Here is a 22,089-nt window from a genome sequence, read left to right on the forward strand (position 1 = left end):
GTCACCTTATCACCTTATGGAGAGTAGGAATTTCATGGTTCTTGAGTGCAAGAATGTGGACTAAAAAGTGATTCTGAATAACTGTCTGCTACAGGGATTATGTGGTAAATTACTATTGTAATGATGCATGAAGGAGCTAAATTAAGATTACAACAGCAAATCATAGATAACGTTTACAGCTCTTCAGCACTGCCTTTTCATGTTGACTTTTAAAACAGATAGACCCTTCTGTAGAGGTGCACCTGTTTCATAGAACTGGGAAAGGATCTCAGGTTGTAGGAAATATCTGTCCCACAGCACTGGCAGAAACTGTACATATACAGTGATTCGATGGCATAATTATTTTATTGGACTGATGAAATAATATGAATTTAAACTTCAACATAAGTGACAATGGTAGAAGGTATGTTAATTCAGTTTTGTTCTTGTTCTGCTAAATTTAAATGATAGTTTTACAAAAATATATACATATTTATATATGGTAAAAGAACTATCAGTCACAGCATATTGCCCTTTAATCCAGCAAGCCACATATTAATAGCACACACTACAACTAATAAATAGTCTGTCATGTCTGAAAAAATTCCATGATGTAGGTAAGTGGACAGTGGATAGTGGTTACTAACATCCTCCTCCCCTTCCTTGTGAAATGAACTGTGAAGATGTGAAGATCAGGAGGTTACTACCTGGAAATGTAACATTCAGACGAAGCAATTTGCCACTTAAGGGAGAAGGATAGGAAAGCATTAAAGCCCATCTACAAATAACAGATGAAGTTGATGGCTACGATTCAAGTTGAGAAAGTTGTTGAGAAACAAAATTGCCATGACAATGAAGAGCAGCAGACAGTAGCAACTCTTTACATAGCACATAAAATTATTATTTCCACTTCTCCAGAAATAACTGAGATGTACAACATGAAAACTATGCTAGTTATACATATGTTCCACAGCATAATAGATTTTTTACTTTGCTTTCAGGAAAGCAAATGTGTTTCCACCAGAGCTGAAATATTTTGGGTTTATTTGTAGTCTCTCGGGTCCAACTGTATTGCTTCATCAGCAAGCTCTGCTCCCTCAGTGCTCATCTATAGCATCTGCATTCAAGTAATCATTCTTTACAGGAAGAGTTTCTTCACTTATTTTATGTCTTCATTATAGGTATTGTCTTCAAGGAATCAATAGGGGAAGACACAGGTGAAACATACATGCATGGCATTATTGTCATCTGTCCATGAATTTCATTTAGTGTTATCCATAAAACCATAATTTCTAGGAGCAGTTGAAATTACAGAGATTACTTAGTGTTGTGATGCTTACAGTCATTTGGAAACCAAATATTTTACTCTCATTCTTGATGAGATACATTTTAGACTTTGAAGGATGATTTTCCTCACAGTCTCCTACGTTCATTTTTTTAAAATACAAAGTTCAAATATGTGGATAAATAATGAAATAGCATAGGTTCACAACACAGACATCCATCAATTAAAAAAAAAAAAAAAAAGAACTGCAAAACAAATTGTTATCCTTTGCTGTGACAGTTAAAGAGATGCTCTGAGGTGCTAAACTTGCTTGTATTGTGCAACTGAAATTAAATATCAGCACTTACCCAGATTAAAATAAGCAGTATGGAGTAATTAAATCAAAATTATAGAAACTTTTACAGGTGGTTAAATGAGATTAAGGCAAAGAAAGCATAAGAAGCAGAAAACAGATGAATAGAACCTCTGCTGTTCCTGACTATAAAACTGCTGTGCTTTTCTCCCTAGGTTAGAAATGCATCGAGCTTCATAGGCAGTTTATCTCTACTGTTTTTCCCCTTTAGCAATGATCTTTCCTCAAGAACTCAATTAAAAAACATGGCATTTTATTTCTTTTTGTCTCATCTTTTTGTCTTAATGACTTTTTTAAAACCACAGTTGCCTTGGGAAGTGACAGTGTCCAATTCCAAAACACATTTCTGATAAAAAATAAATACCAAATGTCACTCAAGTCCCTGTGCTTGAAGAGTAACCATATGAAATCTTCATGATATTTTCACATCTTGTGCAGCTGCTGCTAAGGGAACATGAAAGAGGAAATAGTTTATTCATAATAGGACTATATAGTAATTAAAACTAAAACTAACTGCAGAAAACTAAATTTTAGAATAAATTTAAAGTTTCCAGGGAAGAGGAACATCAGTCCATTCCATTTCTACCAGTGTGATGCCAGTACCACTAAGAGATGTCTAGCATCTGGAGAGGGATCAGGTCAGCATGAGAGCACCTGAAAAGCATCACAAAGGAATTTCAGCTACTCCAGCGGGTAAGTCAGCCTCATGAGCTATGAAATGGCATGTAATATGGGGCATAAACAAGAGGAGTTAGAGTTGTGCACACATTGGCAGGGCAATGGGCTTACTGGCATTGTGGAGACATTGTGGTGATACCAAAAAGGAGGGGTTGGTTGGAAATGTGAAGCCTTGGCCACAGAGACCATGAAATGGTGGAATTCGAGGTCCTTGGGGCAGTGCAGATGGCACATAGCAAGCTCACTACCCTGGATTTCAGGAGAGCAGACTATGGCCTCTTCAGAGACCTGCTTGGTAGAGTATCATGGGATAAAACCCTAGAGGGAGGAGCCCAATAAAGCTAGTTAATCTTCAAAGATCACCTCCTCCATGCTCAGAATCAATTCATCCCAAGAAAGAGAAAGCCAGGAAAAAACACTAGGAGGCCTAAATGGATGAACAAGAAGATCCTGGACAAAAGCAAAAATGAAAAGGAAGCCTACAGAGGGTGTAGTGCAGCAAGGTGACCTGGACGGAGAGATTGTCCAAACTGCCAGGGCTCTGGTTAGGAAACTTAGAGCTCTGATAGAAATAAATCCAGTCAGGGCCATCCAGGGCAGCTTCTGTAGAAAAGAAAAGCTTCTGTAATGTTGGTAATAAGAGGAAGAGGAGAGAAAATGCCAGCTTCTGCTTCTCTTGTGCAGTGGATGATTTGAGCTTTTTTCTCTGCAGAATCATTGTGAAGATGCTGTTAATCTTGTTCACATTCTCTGACACCACTCATTCTGCTTGCTTCCTCCTGTTGGCAAGGCAGGTCCTGAGCCACAGCACATCCCCTGCAGGCAAGGACACCATCGTCTCCTGCTCTGGCCCAGGGGGAGGCACCTGGTGCTGCCTGAAGCCCCAGCCCTGCATGGCCACAGCTGCCCTTCAGAGCTCTGAGCCAAGGCCTCTGCTGTGCCATTATTGCTTGGGCCGATGACAGGATCTGTGTCTTGTGGCACACGCTCAGCCTTGTCTTCCAGATCCATGCTGTTTTAAGCAGCTTTGCGACACCCTTCCCTAACCTCTCTGCACAAAACAATGTGCCCATTAGCTAGTACTTGATGCACCATAGGTGTGCTAGGTCGCTTGACAGCTGTAGCCCCGTGGGTGTTTGACATTCCATTAGCTGGAGTCAGTTTCAAACAAAGCTCTAAGCACCTTTTGAGAGGGAAAGACTAGCTGATACTTTTATAAACTGAGTTTGCTAGATGCAAAAGCCTCTAGTACTCACACTTTTCCAGCAGCAGGAGGCATCTCAAAATTCTTAGACAAATTCCTGGAAGTTCTCCAACCAACCCAGGCAAGAAAAGAATCCCAGAAATAGATGTGCAAAGTGTTATGGCTGTTAGCTGCCTCTGCTGCACCCTGGGCAAAAGGAGGTAAAGTTTACACAAATTAGCATTACTTAATATAGCTCGATAATGTCTATTTTTGGAGTGAGTCTTCTGCTTTTTACTTTACTGGTTTATATACTATAAGACATCAAAAAATGTAAATAACTTTACCTGAAAGGAGTTTTGTTTAAAGTTAATTAGCACAAAGGAGTTTTACATCTTCAACATGAGCAGAATGCCTGAACATTCTGCTTTTCTTAGCACTGTTATGAAAGTTGTGCAGAAGGAAATGTTGAGAAACTTCTCTCCCACATTAAACAACTAAGATGCTTTCTCTTAAGCAGACCATTATTAATTGTTTTCAGAACTATTTTGGAAGATTGATTCATGCATAAAAATGCATTTAGTCAGGGATTTCAGGTTTCAGCAACTCTGCTTAGAAAATCTTTATAATTTTCTTCTTGAAGAAAGATCTTTAATTACATTGGAGCAATAGAGTGGGATTTATGCATATATTCTAATTATGTACTAGTAAAACTGAAAAGCTCTTCGTTAAAACCATGTGGAGAAAAATCAGACACATGCCAGCACTTCATTACTGAGAGTTTAAGAGGAATTGTGTGGTGGCTTATTATCAGTATTACATAAATAGAAGGGCACTCTACATATTGCATATGTCGGCACAGTCTTTTAGATTAAAAAATAGGCTGATTTTGAGAAAAGAGTAGAAGGTGCAAATTAACTCAATTAAACCAAACCAATTTATTCTACATTAGCACTTTACTACCTGTTTAGTAGAGCAAGCATAATAATAAATGTGTTATTTCTAAGTTAAATCTGTATAGATATCTCCATGTACAGACGTATATGAAAAATATAAGATAAAAGATCAAGATTCACTCAACCTCAACCTAATTAGATCTAAATAATTATCAAATATTATGATTAGATCATATAATTTTTCATAAGAATTACATGCTTATAGCATGATCAGAATATATGGCATGCTTTCTGTTTAAACAAGGGCCTTTATGATGAAGGGTTTCTCATGTTGTAAACAAGAACAGCTGGTGCACAGGCTGTGTTGCAACACACTGGAATAGCAATACAGTAGATTTATTGTTACTTCTATAATTGTGTATAAAGAAGTCATTCATATTTTAAGCACAGAATTACCGAGCACTTCTTGCCAAATTGCAGACCCTCATGAACAATTCCCTTTGAGCCGCAAGCACATGACTTTTCACTTCTGAGGGTCAGTCCATAAGATGATAAAATAATTAGGACTCATGAAGGGGTTGAGTATGTACAAAATCCAGCTGCTGATTCCAAGTTCATAGAAGGGAGCTGAATAAACTAGGAATCTGAACAGGGTAGAGAAGGGATAGCAGTAGAAGCTAGAAATTAAAATGGCAAAAGCAGTTTGTCAGTGAGTCTCTGCTGAAGCTCACATTTGGCCAACTCCTGCAGCTCTTTCTTTGTTATTGAGATCCCTTATATTATATACCTAGCCATAAAAAAGGATATTGCTGTACATCCTAAGTGAACCAGCTCATTAAATGTAGAGTGAGTTGACAAAGTGGTTTGATTAAGGGAAAGATTTTTTGTAGCTGTGTGTGTAAAATACCTAGCTCATTACTTTTAAGTAAAAAAAGCAGGCTAAATTATGTATGACATACATATCATTGCATGATTAAACAACATTAATAATTTTATAATATTTAAAATAGCTCATTTTTGCATTTATCAGTACATATTTTACTGAATTTTTTAAGGGTAACTTTAAAGTAGGACACACATGAATGAGAGACTTCCACTATCACCAGTTCTAGTATTGTCCTATTATGGACAAATTTCTCATGTAATTTGTTTCTTACACTGATCAAATTTGACTTTAAGCTTCAAAGGTTTCTAGTCTAAATTACTCCTACGAGAAGAACCACTGAATTATAGAATGGTTGAGGTTGAAATGGAGCTATGGAATTCATCTAGTTGCAACCCCTCTGCTCAGGCAGAATCACTTGGCCAAGATCGTGTCCAGACAGCTTCTGAATGAAAGGATGGAGACTCCATATCTGCCTGGGCAAGCTGTGCCAATGCTTGTTGATTCACCGAGTAAAAAAGATGTATTCACAGAACCTTTTGTGTTTCAGTTTGTGTTCATTGCCTCTGGTCCTGCCACTGGGCACCACTGAAAAGGGCCAGGATCCATTGACTTTGCACCCTGCCTTCAGGTACTTACATATATTAATAAGAGTCCACCTCATCCTTCTCTTCTCTGAGTTTAGCAGTCCCAGATCTCCAGGTTTGGCCTCACAAGTGTGGTCACCTGAGGTCAATACCTTGTCTAACACAGCTGAGGATATCCTTAGTCTAGGCAGACAGCACCCACTGTTCTCCCCTCATCTACTTGGCCAGAAATTTCACCGTAAAAATGCATCAATTTGGTAAAACATGAATTTCACTCGGTGAAGCCATGCTGGCCATTCCTTACGATTTTCTTGTTCATGTGCTTGGAAATAGTCTCCAGGATTGCCTACTCCACTGCCTTTTCAGGGCTCAAGGTGAGGCTGATTGGCCTGTAGTTCCCTGGATCCTCCTTGCCCTTCTTCAAGACACCAGTAACATTTGCTTTTCCTGCAAATCTTCAGGTACTTCTTGCAGTTGTCATGATTGCTCAAAGTTTATCTAGAGTGGCCTTGCAATGACATCAGCCAACTGCCTGGGCATCATGGGTGCATCCCATGGGCACCCACTGACTTATGCATGTCCAAACCATCAAGTTATTACTGTAGTTAGAGCAGCACTGAATTTGTGTGTTGTGTTCCTCCCACATACAGTGTGTTTGCTGATAGAGATAGGGAAGGGAAGGGAAGGGAAGGGAAGGGAAGGGAAGGGAAGGGAAGGGAAGGGAAGGGAAGGGAAGGGAAGGGAAGGGAAGGGAAGGGAAGGGAAGGGAAGGGAAGGGAAGGGAAGGGAAGGGAAGGGAAGGGAAGGGAAGGGAAGGGAAGGGAAGGGAAGGGAAGGGAAGGGAAGGGAAGGGAAGGGAAGGGAAGGGAAGGGAAGGGAAGGGAAGGGAAGGGAAGGGAAAAATTAAGGACAAATTAACACCTGTCATTCTGTGATACCCTTAAAAGTTATCTTCGTCACTTTTCCCAACCAGAGATTGTTAGCTGCAACTGAGAGAAAAAGGGTTGAACAGCAATATTGGCTTTCACACAGTGTTCCATATTAGCCAGAGGAGTGGCTATTTTGCCTGGAAGATAGTCTCAGTTTCTCAGATTTGTAATAATAATTATTGGCATATGCAGAAAATCTGTAATGAAAAGTTGTTAAAGTAAATTGCTGTTGATTTAAGGTAATACATCCACATCATAGTGTAACTATCACTATTATCTGTATCATGTTTTTCACAATAAATTATCGAAAGGACTCAGTCTGGAATGCTGAAAACACAACCCAGCTTCCATTTCCTAGGCAGAGATCAGGAAAATATTTACTTTTACGAAAAATGGTTGTGTTGGTATAGCTCATACAATGTCTGTTTGCTTTAGAGTCAATTTTGGCCTTCTGAGAGGGATTGTAAACCAAAATTTTTTCCCCTCTCTATCAATCTCTGTGTGTTCTGCTCTTAGTATTCACCTCTTTGCAAGTCCTGTGCACCTACAGCACTCATTATGAACACACCTGGCTAAAGGTCTTCAGAGAGAGCCAGGGGTTAGCAATAAGATGTGTCTAGAGATATTTCTAAATTCACACAATGTTATGTATATTGCATCTTGACACAAAGGTAAAGTTCATTGTATCATGATACAGAAGTAAAGTTCAGTTGCTCATTTCCTTAAGTCTAGTGTAAGTACACTTACACATTTTTAAAATCCTATCCTAACAAATAAAAGGGCTAGGAACTTTTCTTTTTAAAGAAGGATCAATATTCCCTTTACAGTATTATATCTAAAGAAAACGGATCATGGTAAACAAATCCTAGAATGATTCAGTTCATTCAACACATGAAAACAAGATGAAAGTTAGTTAAAAAGTAATATTCTTATATAAAACTGGTTTGTGATTCTTTATTCTTTTCCCACTGAGATTTTATGATTTCACAAAATGAGCTGATTTTCTTTTCCTTGAAAAAATTATATGAGCTGATTCTGATGCCTAAAGAGGCTGCTGTGGACCAGAGGCTAGACAGAGTTAAAGGAACAAAGTAGTAAAGGAATAAAGTAAGTATTTATTAAAAGGCCTTCAAAGGATACACCCTGGGCAGTACAAGAGCCTGGCCATGGCTCTACCCAAGATGGATCAAGATGGATGACTGGTCATGAGTTTTGACACTTTTATAAGTTTTGGGCCATTTACATATCGGGGTTAATTGTCCAATTACAGCTTCAGGTTATGAAGTTCCATCCTCCCAGATTGCTCATCTCAATTCACTGTTGTTTATACTTTTTTGGGCCTGAAGCTGCAACCGTGTTCTTGGCTGGAAAAGGATTATTTTGTCTTACTAAACTGTGAAGAGAACTTGCTAACACTTTATATGAAGTTCACAGTCACACACTAAAGCAGTACAGAATCTGGAAAACACGAAAGCTAAGACTTAAGACATCAACTCTATACAGGCTAACATGGAGCTGCATTTCTGTCTCAGAGTAGAAAAAACTCACTACTGATTTTTGCCTAAAATATCAGCCCACAAGCATGGTCTGGGCTACTAGACACCTATTGTTGATCTGCACAGAAATCTGAAACCCGTGTTTAGACTCAGCCCATCCCCACACAGCCAGCTCCCTGTTTCTGACCTTTTTTCACAGTCCTCAATGGAGATGTCTTCTGTCTTGGAAACCTGTATTTCTTCAACCCATTCTTTGTCAAGTAGAGACCTTCTTAGCATGTTGTGTAAGAGTGCCAGACCACCCCAGAAAGCAGTTAAAAGAAAGTGTAGAGGTGCAAGGGACTGAATTCCTCGGGCCTTCAGTCACCAGAAGTAATTCACTGTCAAATCAACAGCTAGAAATCCTGTTTCCGGCATTATTGCTCTGCTAATACCCATTAAGGACAAGCGCCACCAGCCTGAAATTGAGCTTTCAGGCAGGTAAATGTTTCCAATCCATCAGTGGGCCCCTGAGAGACAGTAAGGCACCACTGCTGCATCTTGAGTTGCTGTCTCTTTTTCCAAATCACTAGACTGGTGTGGAAAGTGGCTGGTTCTTCTCAGGAAACAAGTTTACTAAAAAGATTCTGTTCTGTGCTTTTGTAGAGAGGTACTATGAAACAAAACATTTGAAGGGGGAAAGAGAACATAAACCTGTTCTTGATGCACTGATGCCTCAAAGCCCATCTTTCTGTCTCTCCTTTCTCCTTGCACTCCCTGAAACAAGAGAGGTCTTCCACAGCTTTCTGCACATTCTAGTAGTTTTTAGTCTAGAGTAGAGACCTCAGGGAAGATGATAAAAGAATCAAAGGTGGAGTAGTATGTCCTGACTCTAGGCTCCAGGTTCAGGATGGTATCAGGGGAGCAAGGGAAGATTTGGAAATGTGTGGGAAGCAGCCTGCAGACAGATTTTTGTACTTGTTGCATGTGTGGGCAGCCACCCACCATGCCTTATGTTATGCACTGAACAAAATGACGTTTTTCATTCAGCTCTCAGAAGACCCGGGCTTCTTTGAAAGGACTGGGCATACACAACAGCAGGATGCTACATATGGATGTGAGAGGGGCTCTGGGCTCGCTGGTGTGAAACTTAGTTTACAAGTGAGAGTAAAGCAGAAACTTACCATTTGGGATACAAGAAATATTCTTTCCCTACTCTAGTCAGCCAAGCCAATTTCCTGCCTGTAATAAGGAGAAGAAATAAAGAAATTATAAAGGACAAGAAGGATAGAAGTTCCTGAGTCACTGAATCATGAACCATAAAACATGTCAAGTTAGAAGGGACCCATCAGGACCATCCAGTCCAACTCCTGGTCCCACACGACAGCCCGAGCCACACCATGTGCCTGAGAGCATTGTCCAACCACTTCTTGAACTTTGTCAGGCTTGATGCCATGACCACTTCCCTGGGGACCCCTTTCCAGTCCTCAAACACCTTCTGAGTGAAGAACCTTTTCCTAATATCCAACTAAAACTCTCCTGACACAACTTCAGGCCATTCTCGCTAGATCTGTCACTGGGCACCACAGAGAAGGGATCAGTGTAGGTCCCTCCTCTTCCCCACACCAGGAAGTTGTAACTGCAATAAGATCTCCACTCGGTCTCCTTTTCCCCAGGCTGAACATCTCAAGGAAACAGATATAAAGAGGAGAACTCTTTACATCAGGACAAATCAGAATAAATCAGGACAAGTGGAATCAGTGTAGCTGCAGATGCTATTAGATGCTAATAGAGTATATTTTTTGCATGGAACCAGATCCACAAGGCTGTTAACACGGCATAAGGGGGGCAAACGTCTAGGAAATGTTAATTCTTACTACAGCTATGTGAGTGAGATTCCTCATTTGCTTTATCTAGGTTGTAAAGGGCACACGTCATCAAACCAGTATCACATGCAGTCCCGGTGGACACTGTAAATGTTCAGCAATGGCAAATACGAATAAGTGCTGGCAATGGAGGTGGGAACTGTCATGCAATGAGTATCAATACAGTAAGATAGTCTGTTCGGCATTTCAAAAATATTGGGCATCATAAACATGGTTGATGTGTCTAATGCTGATAAGATGTGACAGAGAAACTAAAGTATTGTGAGCAGCTGTCTCTTCTTTCAGTTCCTTATATAAGTCAGGGATTTTTTTCCACGGATGTTGGAAGGAATGTGTATCTGCTTAAAGCCGAGAACAGCTGGGCATTTTTCCCTCTGGAACCTGATAATGTTGTCTTAGGTTTCAATGGACCAGAAATATCCACACCTAGTGTTAAGTCCTGGAAGGGGGACTTCAATATATTGAAAGTGATAGCTTACTGTGGATCATCTCAAAATCTGGAGAATGAAATTATATTATCAGTAAATATTAATGCTTGAGTTCCTTTCAACCAAGACTGTGAAGTCACATGAGATCTTCAGAGATATTCAGAGATGCCCCAGAAATTCAAAGTATGGATGTGATTGAAACTGTGATGTCCCAAAAATATTCTTGTTCGGGCAGCCATTGGAACAGATCCAGGAGAACATGATAAATGTAGGTATGGATCTGTGTGTTGCTGTTGTTCAAATGCCACAATCTAGTTATGAAGTACACCAGCACTCAGTCAAGAACTTTTGGGAGGTAGCAACAGCAGACTGTGTCACAGTGGAAGGTGAGGTAGGAGCTCAATGTGACAGAAACTGAGGTGAAATGCATCAAAAAGATGAGGGAATTCATGTTGCTTGGAAACACAGCTGAGACTGTGCAGACTAATACCTGGTAGCAGAGATAAAGCAGTTTTTGCTTGGACCAGAACTGCAGCGCACTTCCTACATAAACCTCTATAGTTCAAATGATATATTTAAAACATTTAAATTTAATTCCATGCTTAACATGCTAACTAGAATTAAGAAAAGAGCATTTAAAAATTTGGAATTGCTAGGCTGGAACAAGAATGATCACTAATTAAAATATTAATTTTTCTTCATGAGTGATGAATCTTGAAAACCACAGTGATTTGTCAAAATAATTAAATTCCATTTGCTTTTCAGATATAAATGCCTACACAGCTTGCCAAAGTAATCCTTGCTTGCTACTCAGAAGACTAAACTTCCAAAAATTTACTTTCTTAACCACATTTTTTCTTCTTCATTTATGAGGTAAGAGAAAAAAAATCATTATTTTATTCATTCCGATTATAATCTTCAATGTTCATGCAAATCCTGCCAAAAGAATTTATTTTTCAGAATCAGGTTCATATGTAGCACAAAGATAAAAAACACCCATTTCCTCAATGGCTGACAGTGCTAAATTCATTCTGATTTGCTTTCATGTGTTTTAGCAACAATTCTGGCAACGAACCCAAATATATTTTGATTGACAAAAAAGGCTCAACTTGGTACTGAAAATTATAAACACCAAGCATTCACTAACAAATCCCAAATTTATAAGAATCCAACATGTTTTTAACGTATTATTTTATTTAATTTTTTTTTATTCCTTCAAATCAAGCACTTAGATCAAGTTTCCCTCTCTAATCAATATGCCTGAAAATTGTCATTTTGTTTTAAAAGGAAGCTGATATTCACAGGAAATCATCTGCCTCCAGGAAGTGGACCTTCAAAGACAAAACAAGAATATTTTGATACTTTGAGTAATGTTTAGGCTACCTGAAGAGCTCTTACTGGGAGTTGAAGCTAGGATAGGCTGCACTAGATATTGGTAGCATTTGGCAAAATACAATATATTTTGGAATAAACCACTATAGTAGAAAACACATTTATTTAAAAATACTTCAAAAATCTCAGCTATTAATCTAGTTTGCCAAAATGCAAGTCTTTTATTTCCTTCTCTTTTTCCTACTCCCTGCTTTTCTTAACCCTGCTGATCATACCCTTTTTTGTTTATAAGGTCTACCAGGTCAAGGCTGTCTCTCATTAAAGCTGTACTTTTTGCAGCATTGCCTTCAATCATCATGCTGGAAAACACTCTCTATGCCAAGTAATGTAAATGGGTTTGTATGTATATTGTTTATGATTCAGGTCCTTTGGGACGAGGAGCTACATCCATTCCAGCAGGACACAGTGGCAAGAGAGAGAGCACTGGGATTCAAGGACTGACTTATTGTCCCCTGCACCTCAACAACATGGGCCTTCCATCCATGGAAGGGGGTTACATCATGTTTTGAATCCTAACTTGGTGGTACAAATCTTCCTGGGACATCCCTGGAGAGCCATAGTGGGCTGAGCCTACTCAGTTCACTTTCCTGCTCCATATGGCACTGGAATCCCTGTGCCCGTTCTCCTGTCAGTGGTTGGGACCAGCATGAGGGAGCTGCTCTGTAAGCAGAGGCAAACCTGAAGCTGAGGACAACACCAAGGCAGGGAAAGCAGCAAAGAGCCAAGTACCTGAATGAGGAAAGCAGATCAGGTCTGGTGACTGGAACAAAGGTTGGACATGGCCCAGTGATTGCCAGTCTGGTCTGTAGTGCTCAGACAGCTCAGGGACCAGGTCAGAAAGTCAAGTGTGTGGATTGAAGGCAGAATCAGGGAGGTATGTACAATCATATTTGCAGCATAACTCAGGCACAGAACCAGGATGACAGCCTGAGTTTATGTCCTGGTCTGGAGAATTAGGGGAAGGCTCCCCAAAGCAGCTCCTCATTTATCTCCCCAAAGCTCTTAAGGTATCACAGTTTGTCCAGGCAGACAGACTCCTGGGATGGGGGAGGATTTATGCTGGTAATTCCCAGCTGTCCTGGAAATTAACTGATTTAGTTCATTTTGGATATGAACCCATTTTATATTAATGTGAAGATTAGGAAAGTGAACTGACTTGGCAGAGTCCTGTATGTATGCATATTCTGTATGTATACATATCCTACAGGATATCCTAAACATTTCTACAGTATCTTCTGCCGTAGCAGTAAGGGAGCAGTAATCTTCTCCTCTAGATTTGAGGTAGAATTTAATTTATGTTTTAACATATTCCATTGGTTTTTTTTGCTTATATATCTTTAATATTCCGAACTGGGAAACTCAAGTATTTTTTATGAACAATAGATTAATCTTGGTAAGTCCCTAGTGAGATTTTCTTAAATTTATAGTAGAATAAAATCAAAATATGGAGCTAGGAAACTGCTGCCAATATTAATTTATCAGCTTCCTAAAGTCTGAAATTACAAGCAATTTTCAAATAACTTCAAGGTTTTTTTCAAATTTCCCTTTGGTAGATTTAAAACAATGGTATTACTAAAAAATTAATAGTATGGAGAGTGTTTGTGAGAGATATATATCATTAATTTACATAGATTAATGGATGTCTTTCATTAAAAAGTAGTCTTTAATATCCAGCAAGTGAGTATGTGTATATATATATGTATACCAGCAGAAAATTAAAGCCATATATACCAACTTTTAGAAACATATTTATATGTACACATTCAATATTGTTATTTTAATGTTATATTTAATGTTATTAAAGCATAATGCATGGTTTTAATATTCATTTCATATGTATTTTAAGACTTTATTGAGTTTAATATTCTAAACACAGCAAACAGTTTATGCCAAATACCTCATTATCCATTTGTAAAAAACAAGTATCTTATAACTGCAGTAATTGGATAAGAAGATGTAAAATACAAGCTTGAAAACTAGCTATAAAGGCAATGGCTTGCAATACATTACCTAAATCATGCCAAGGAAAATTATTTTTTTCTACCTCTTTGAATTTATGAGAATCTACTGATTTTCTTATAAGATCATTGACAATTTATGAAGGAGCGAATCATATTCTTGGAGCAATAGCAAACACGCCACAGATGTGCCACAGGCAGAAATGTTGGTTGGATGAGATGTTCAGAGGTCCTTTAGTCCATTTTGCTACTGGATACCATTTGGTTGCCAAGCCATCAATTATGATATTTTGAGCCTGGAAATCCAGCTAATTTCTCAGCCTATCTAACAATTGATTCATCCAGCTCATGTGTCTTCTGGTTCCCAGTGAGTTCCCTACAGGAGATGATGTCAAAAGTCTTACTAAAGGAAGGTATATTATATCCAACAAAAAATATCAGCAAAGAATAGTAAAATGGACCTCAGTTGCCCAGTGCATATCAGTCATATTTGATTGTGTTTCTCTTATAGATGTCAATCCATTCTTTCCTTTTTGTAAACAATGAAGTCAGTGCCTAAAAGTGAAACAATTGCATGCGCAAATGAACTCTCCACAAAGCAACTGTACATGGTAGAGAAATCAAGTAATGCTGTCTCAACATCTTTGGGATAGTACCCTGAAAATTCAACAAAAAATCATTTCTCATATAAAATATACAGAACTCTATTGTGTAGGTCAAGTGAAAATCAATTTTATTTGTTATTTCTGTAATGAAGAAGCAGATTTCAGAGCAAGTTCTAATAGTCTACAATTCTGGACTGAGAACAAGAGCCTGCTGTTCTTCTGACCATCAAGTTACCAGCCTCATATAAAATGAATCTAGGGATCCATTCACAAATAAATAAATTTTATTTATTGTAGTCAAGCTGACAAGGTAAAGCTTGACGGGAGGTATCTGAGAAATATTCTGTTTCTTGTCTATAAATATAGAACAAGATCAACTGTTTCATTAGCAGTTGCTTTCCATATGTGTCTTTTCTTCCCATGTTTTACTGGTTCTGTGCAGAAGTGGCATTATTGTGGATGCCTAGAACAGGCGTAGTAGTTGTATTGTGTACATGGTTCTGCAGGCAGGTATACCATGAACAAAAGCTTTTAGAGTTCATGACAGAGACTAGTTTTATTTGACTAAAATAATCGTCCAGCCAACAGTAATACAGTGAGCCTGTCACTAATTGCACTAAGGACTGTGCAATTGGATATTTATTTAAATGAAAGATGATTGTCTAATCTGGCCATTTAGAATTCTTTTCAAAAATATGATTTCACAGAGTAAGCAACTTCCTGATGGCACCAAGCCACAATTTCTCTCTGAGGATGTACATGCATGTAAGAAACATCTCTTAATTTTATACTTTTAGCTTGCTAAAGGGAATGTATTCTATCAATTCAGAAGTTGACTCTTAGAGAGATCTTTCGGTAGATGTACACAAGGGCATTTGCTAAATAGCACATGATATACTCTTCTCTCAAAGAGGATATTGCATTCAAAATTCCTTTTATATATTACCAGTGACTAGATTTTCACAATTTTTTCCTTCAGAAAACCTAAACTCAAGTGAGTCATAAAAATCTACTCTACAACTACTTCTAAGAACCTAATTTTAAGGATGCAGATGAGATCTGAAGGTTTCTTTATTGATTGGAAAAATATGTTATAGCTTAAATGAAGACTTTCACTTATGATCATGTATACAAACATGTAATCTGACAAAACTGTGACCTTCACTGCTCCTTTACAAAATTCTCCAATTTTTCCTAGTGAACAAAGTGTACCAATTGACTTTTTATCAAAATAAGGAAGAATACACTAACCATCTGTCACTTTGCAGAGCAGCTGCATGGAAGAAGTATTTAATGAAGATCTCTTGCTTGGCCCTTTCTGTTTTGCAGTAAATGAACTGAGAAAAACTCAACAGTAGTTCAAGAGAGCCAATGTTTCCCTCCTTCCTGAGTTCCTGCCTTCCTTCTTCCTGTCTTCCTTTTCCTTTCTTTCTTTTCTGGTAATTTTCTTTCATGTTAGTCACAAGCTTCTCTATTCTAAGACACAACCATCATCAGGTTCAGTTACTCTGTGATACAGAGTTCTAAAAGCCTTGATCTAGAAACATACCAAAGATTTTCCCTCATCCAACCACAGTACAGACAGATCAGTAAGATGCAATCATGTGGGCAACTACAACCCTGCAGCTGATTACACTCCATACTCATAATTTCGGATGTCTCCAGGCCCACCCAAGTTTATGGTAGGCGTGGGGAATTGTGTTGACTTGTGGATAATCCTGTATGGCTATCTCCTTAGGGTCATGATGATTTCTGGTCTTGTAAAATGTAGCAATATTGATGACATATTTTTCTTTCATAAATTAAGGCATCAGACTCAGAGAGGAATGATTAACTTTGTTTAGCAAAGTATTAGGACATGAAGAAAACTTAATAAAATTTAAGCAGAGAAGCCAAAAATTTAGATTTTACCAGACAAAGTAGTATGATTTTCAAATCTACAGGAGATCAACAGGAACGGCAAAACAATTTCAAAAACAAGCCGAAGAGTTTACCAAAAATTTTTTGGAAGATAGAATCTTTCCACTATGAAAGAAGGAAATCTAATGCCTGACGTTTGAGAATATAAAATGGTAATCATGTAGTGAACTGATCCTTGTTCTCAGATCACTGTACCAACCTGCTTTTGCTAGTCTCTGGGTGTGATGTCATTGCAAAGAGGAATATCACCTAAGCAACCCTATAATGCTAAAAAGCTTATAACTGAACTGTGTAGAAGGAAACAGATGGGGCAGTATCTGGAAATTTTATTTGTCAGATATTGCCCATCTGTTTCTCTCCCTATCTGCATGTTTTGCAGTAATATCCATTTTTAGGAAGGCAAGTCAATCTAATTGTACAGAATTGTTTTAATCTCGTGCTTTATTATTATTTTTTAATTTTTATTTTTTTACGATTCATTAATGGATGGCAGGGAAACATAAAATCCACATTGGTGATTCAGCCAAATAATTTTCATTTCCATTCCATGAGAGACAAAATTATACTTCAGGGCAAAATTAGTAGATGTTAACTTTTCTTATTAATTGGATCTAACAATTTTGACAGTTTCTCACATAAAACAGGCCTCCTAAATAAATGAATGGTAGAAAATATTTTAAAATCCATTCTAAAACTGAAACAATTACGTGTCATTTCAGACAAAGTTCTAGTTTCTTTGTAATGAGTAGCTGCTAAAATCAGTAAGCCCTTCTTAGCAGCTATCTGATTCTCTGAAAATAGAGCCACAAAAGGTTTTGCATCAGGCGTATTATTTATGGAGAGTACATACAGACTTTGGTGGTAACAATTAATTTTGGGCTGAGAAACTCTATTTGTTTCTACTTCATATTCTTAGGTAAACATAAGCTAACATAATATCAGTGACATTGCTCTTCTATTTTCACAGGATCAAAATTAAAACAAAAGCCACTTAATATAGCAGCATAGGCATAAAGGAAGTTGTTAGAAGTCAATACCAGAAATAAGTGGCACTTCCAATGGCCCACAGAATCCAATATCAGGCAAGACCATGACTCTTCTCTGTTCCTTATGTGTAAGTACAATACAGAGGTACTAACAGAAAAGCATTTAGCTTTTATAAGAGTTAATGATAAATAATGACAGTAAGTGGGTTGTGTGTACTAATTAATCTGACTAATTACAGGGGTGGTGAGCAAGGCAAAATGGAGAGGTTGAAACAAAATGAGCTCTATTTTGAAATGAGCTCCATCCTGATGCCATGTGTAGCTCATCAAACTGTAACAACTCTGCTATTGACTCTAGCTTCCTCAGAATGCAGGGACTGCTGTTGTTGTCATCCTCTCTTCACAGTCTTTCTTGCCAAATTATAGTTATCCTCTCTTTATTACCTAGGCCCAGGCCTAGCCTATCCTCCCCTGTTCTTTTGATTATTTTTCTTTTCTTTTCCCCTTAATTTTACAGGATTGCTTTCTGACCTGCAGCTATCTGCATCAGCTTTTAAACTGACAATACTTGGTGACCCTGGCAACAGAGGGCTTCACAAGAACAGTTTTCTGTCAGTGTTAGATTTGCTCTTTTCTTCATGTGTCCTTTGTCTACTTTGATCTTTAATTCTGGTCTCTACTTTGATATTGATTCCTAGTCACATATCTCATTTCTTTATCCCTTGTCTGTCTTTTAACTTAACTGTGCCCCTCCCTAACAGCTGCTTTGGACGATCACAAACCTGGCATGAGGACATCCTGGTTCCTTCCGACTTGGGCCCAAATCACAGACTGTGTCTCACCTTGCCTCTAAAATGGGTTAATTATTTGATTCTTGTGGTTCACATACTTCAACTCATTCTAAGTGCTGTATCTGAATCTTTGCTTAATCCTTAAAAGCTTGTTTCTAATGTTTATTTTCTTTATCCTTTGATTGCAGTCCACTTAACACAGGACAGGGTCATGCACCTTATCAGATCCATTCCTCCTGCCTTTTGCAGGCAAGTTTGCAATGAAATTACTTCCACAAATCTGCCAAGGTCTACTTTTAAATTGATTCTTTTTCCCCTCTGCTCTCCTAACAGAAGCTGTTTCCACACCTTATGATTAGAAACTATCTTCCATTTTCCAGCCTATAATGATCCGTATCTTGCTTATGCTCTTTTCCTTTTATGACAATTGCATCCATTAACATCCCTCTTACACTTACAAATGTCTCACATCATCTTTTCCTAGGTTAAACAAATCAAACCCTTCTAATCTGTCTCAGATAAGCTCTCCCTTCCCCAGAGGCCTCTGCTCTGTTTAAGTCTGAATAAATTCTTCTTGAACGTGCGTGATTGTAATTCCCTGTGATATCCTAGGTGGGATGCAACAGTGTTAATTTTCATATCTTCACTGGAAATATTTTCCCTGATGCTAGGCTTTGTGCATCCTAGGCTTTACTTGCTTATTTCATAGCTGCATCATTCTGGTGACTCAAAAATGCCTTGTGACTCACTGACTTCTATCCAGTAGTTTGGGGTTATATTCCTTATTGATCATTCTCATAAGAAACTGTCACTGATAGCCTGTCACTGATATTGGCATGACCTAGGATCTTATAGCATTTAGGATCTTCTGATTTTTTATACTTGAATCATTGAGAATAAAAATTGAATAAACTCACAATGTATATTTGTACACATAAATGCAAAAATTTTACAAAATATGCATTAGTCCTCCCAATGCTATTTTATCAGCAGAATTAATTTAAAAGCCCCTCTCTTCAACGCAAAGTCTTGAAAATATTATCATATCGGTTCCCAGATGAGTCCTTATGTGATTTTACTCACATCCTCCTCTCAGCCCAGCAGTTCCATCCTCAGTACAGACTAGCATTAATGCCTCTTTAGCCACTGTTACAGATGGAAAACTTCTTATCTAGCTTGTCATGGCCCTGGGTGCAGCTACAGGCTCTGCTACAGACTCTGCAGCCTTGTCTTCTGACTCCTATGGGTTTGTCTGCCTGTGCTCAAGGCCACTTCTGACCTGGCACAGCCATGTAACCTTGTCTCAGCCAGTAGTGACACATTTGATGTAGGAGGAAGAACTTGGAAAAACTTTGTTGGTTTCTCCCTGCATTTAAGGAGTGGATGCTGCAATTAAGTTCTAGCCCTTGCCCCAGTCCCAGCCTGTTTTACATTGCAGATACACCTGTGCATCACTTTGCACCTCACTGATCCTAACCCGGATTTGCAGACTTGATCTCAGGTCTGTCTCCTGCCTATGAACTTGTCTGCAGACCTGTAATTTTGTTTGATCCTTGTTATTAACCCCATATCTACTCCTTTTTTTAAAGACTGCAGGAGGACACTGCCCTGTTTACTTCAGTGGTGTCAATTAATCTTCTAACGTGCTTCTCTTTCTGGAGCAGACAGCTCTTGCTGCCTCTTGATACAGTTTGGTGTTTTATGATATGGAACTATTTCATTTAGCTCAAATGTGAAAAATAATTGAATGAGTCAGCAGGTCTTCCTGGCATCTCTTACCTCTTGGTGTCCCCAAAGTATTAAAAGTTTGCATCTCTGGTGCACAGATAGTCAGTATTGGCTCTGACAGGTGATGAGGTACCGGGGTAAGCCAGCAGTGCTGCAAAACTGAAACTAGGCTGAATTCCTGCAGCATATCCTCACATTACAGATTACACAGGCTCAACAGCAGGATAAACTGATTCAAATAAAAGCTCAGTAAACAATCTGTTGTATTTAATATTGTTCTAGGACTGATATTTGGGAAAGTAGGGACCCCCCTACAATGAATCTCCTCTTGATCTCAAATTCATGGAGATCACAAGTCACGGAGATATTTTCATCAGATCTGATGAGACCTTAACACAAAACAGCAGAGATTCCCCCCTTCACGTCTCCACTTCACAGTTTCTACAATCTGCTTCTGGAGTATTACCTGAAACTCAACCACAGCACTTGCAGCTTTTGGAGTCCTGGAAGGAATTTCTGCAGCTGGGGGAGTATGCAACCCATGCTAGTATGGCTTTTATGTAGCAGCTGCCACTACTCTGGACCAAATTCAGCCAATAAATGTGTCAAACCTTTAAGTAAGAAACTGGCACTATATACTGCAAGTTACTGACATGTACTTGGGTCGGAGTGTTTAAGTTGTACTTAATTCACTAGATTATTCCTCTTGCACATATACACAATTGCTGGCAGTCAAAATTTTTGCATGAAAGGAATTGCAAAGGGAGAAGCAGCCAGAAGAAAGTAGTGACTGTTACTAGGGAAACACTTTACAGAGTAAATAAATATTGATAGTGATAAAACTGTGGATAGAGTCGTAAACACCATCTTCTTCTCTGTCCCTCCCAGTTCCCTGATTATCTATACTTCCACAATAAAGCAAATAGCTGACAAGATGAAAATCATCAAGGTAAACCTTGAACCTGGGCTTCTCAGTAAGAAATGCAGAAGACCAGATATACATAATTTTTTGGCAAGAGAACTTGAGTATTTTCCATTGACTTACAAGTGACAAATGGCCGAGCCATACAAGAGCATTCTTGTTGCTGTCCTGTGTCCTTTGCTGGAGGAGCAGTTTCCCAAAGGCTATGGAAGCACTGACTGTCCAGTAACAGGACTCCCAGCAGCAGAGCTCAGGCTGTTTGGGGAGAAACCTCAGAAGAGAAGTTTTGTGATAGGCTAAGTGCGTCAGAAGAGAAAGAATTAGTGTGCTTGGAGTGGGATGACAGGGACTGTCATGTTGGTTGTGTGGCTGGATGCAACAGTCTATTATGTGCAAAATTCTGCATTCCTTGAATGTTGGGTTTGGAATGACAGGCAAATTTACCAATGGAAAATGCTGTGGCTTGAGAGCTGAAATAGACACTGTACCAAACACACGCTTATCCTTTTGGCTACAGCAATGACCACATAGATACAGAAATATTTATGTTGGGAAATACATAGAATTTCTTAATCATGATGTGGCTTACAAGAGAACTTCAATTTGAAGTGCAGTGGTACAAGACTTGTGAAAATGATCATCCAAGTCAGAACTGCTTTTATGCCACAAATATACAGTGAATTGAGCCCAGCTCACTCTTGCTATTAGTCCATGAGGTCCCTTCTCCTGTGCTCACACACAGGCTGGGAGCCTTGCTGTTCCATGATGAAACCTGGTTTTTATGGACTTTTTAAAGCAATTTTTTTTTTCAGGAGAACTACACAATAGTTTAAATCCAAATTTTATTTTAGTGCAAGGTTAATTTTTCCTTTATGCGGTAATATGTATTTTTTTCCCTGTCATACCTGGCTAGCGCTGACATACCACTCCCGGGCACGTGAGGAAAAGTGTGCTTGACTCCGTCGCAATCCTCGTTTCCCAAGCGCCTTCTCAGAAAGCTATTTGTTTTTCCCCCCCCGTCACATCGCAGGTATTTTTAATCCCTGTCGGATAAGCTGACAAAGGCTAATTTAAATGGCCAGCGCACTTCCAGGCAAGAACGCTTCCCGGCTCCGGGGAGCGGCCGTCGGGCAGGCACGTGCCGCCCTCCTCGCGCGGCGCCTCGTGCCCGCCGGAGCCTGGATCCCGGATCCTGGAGCCGCGCTGTGCCCCCGGCCCGGCGCCTC

General features: G+C 38.9%; 1 long non-coding RNA gene across 1 annotated transcript; it reads right to left on the minus strand.

The window, feature by feature from the left end:
- Positions 1-332: 332 nt before the first annotated feature.
- On the minus strand, positions 333-21,972 carry LOC140683703 (uncharacterized). Its single transcript, XR_012055038.1, has 3 exons — positions 21,769-21,972; positions 3,551-3,684; positions 333-1,167 (listed from the first exon to the last, which is right to left on the minus strand). It is a non-coding gene; the product is annotated as an uncharacterized lncRNA (long non-coding RNA).
- Between the last annotated feature and the right edge of the window lie 117 nt (positions 21,973-22,089).

The sequence above is a fragment of the Taeniopygia guttata genome, chromosome 3, assembly GCF_048771995.1.
Source record: "Taeniopygia guttata chromosome 3, bTaeGut7.mat, whole genome shotgun sequence".
NCBI classification, from domain to species: Eukaryota; Metazoa; Chordata; class Aves; order Passeriformes; family Estrildidae; genus Taeniopygia; species Taeniopygia guttata.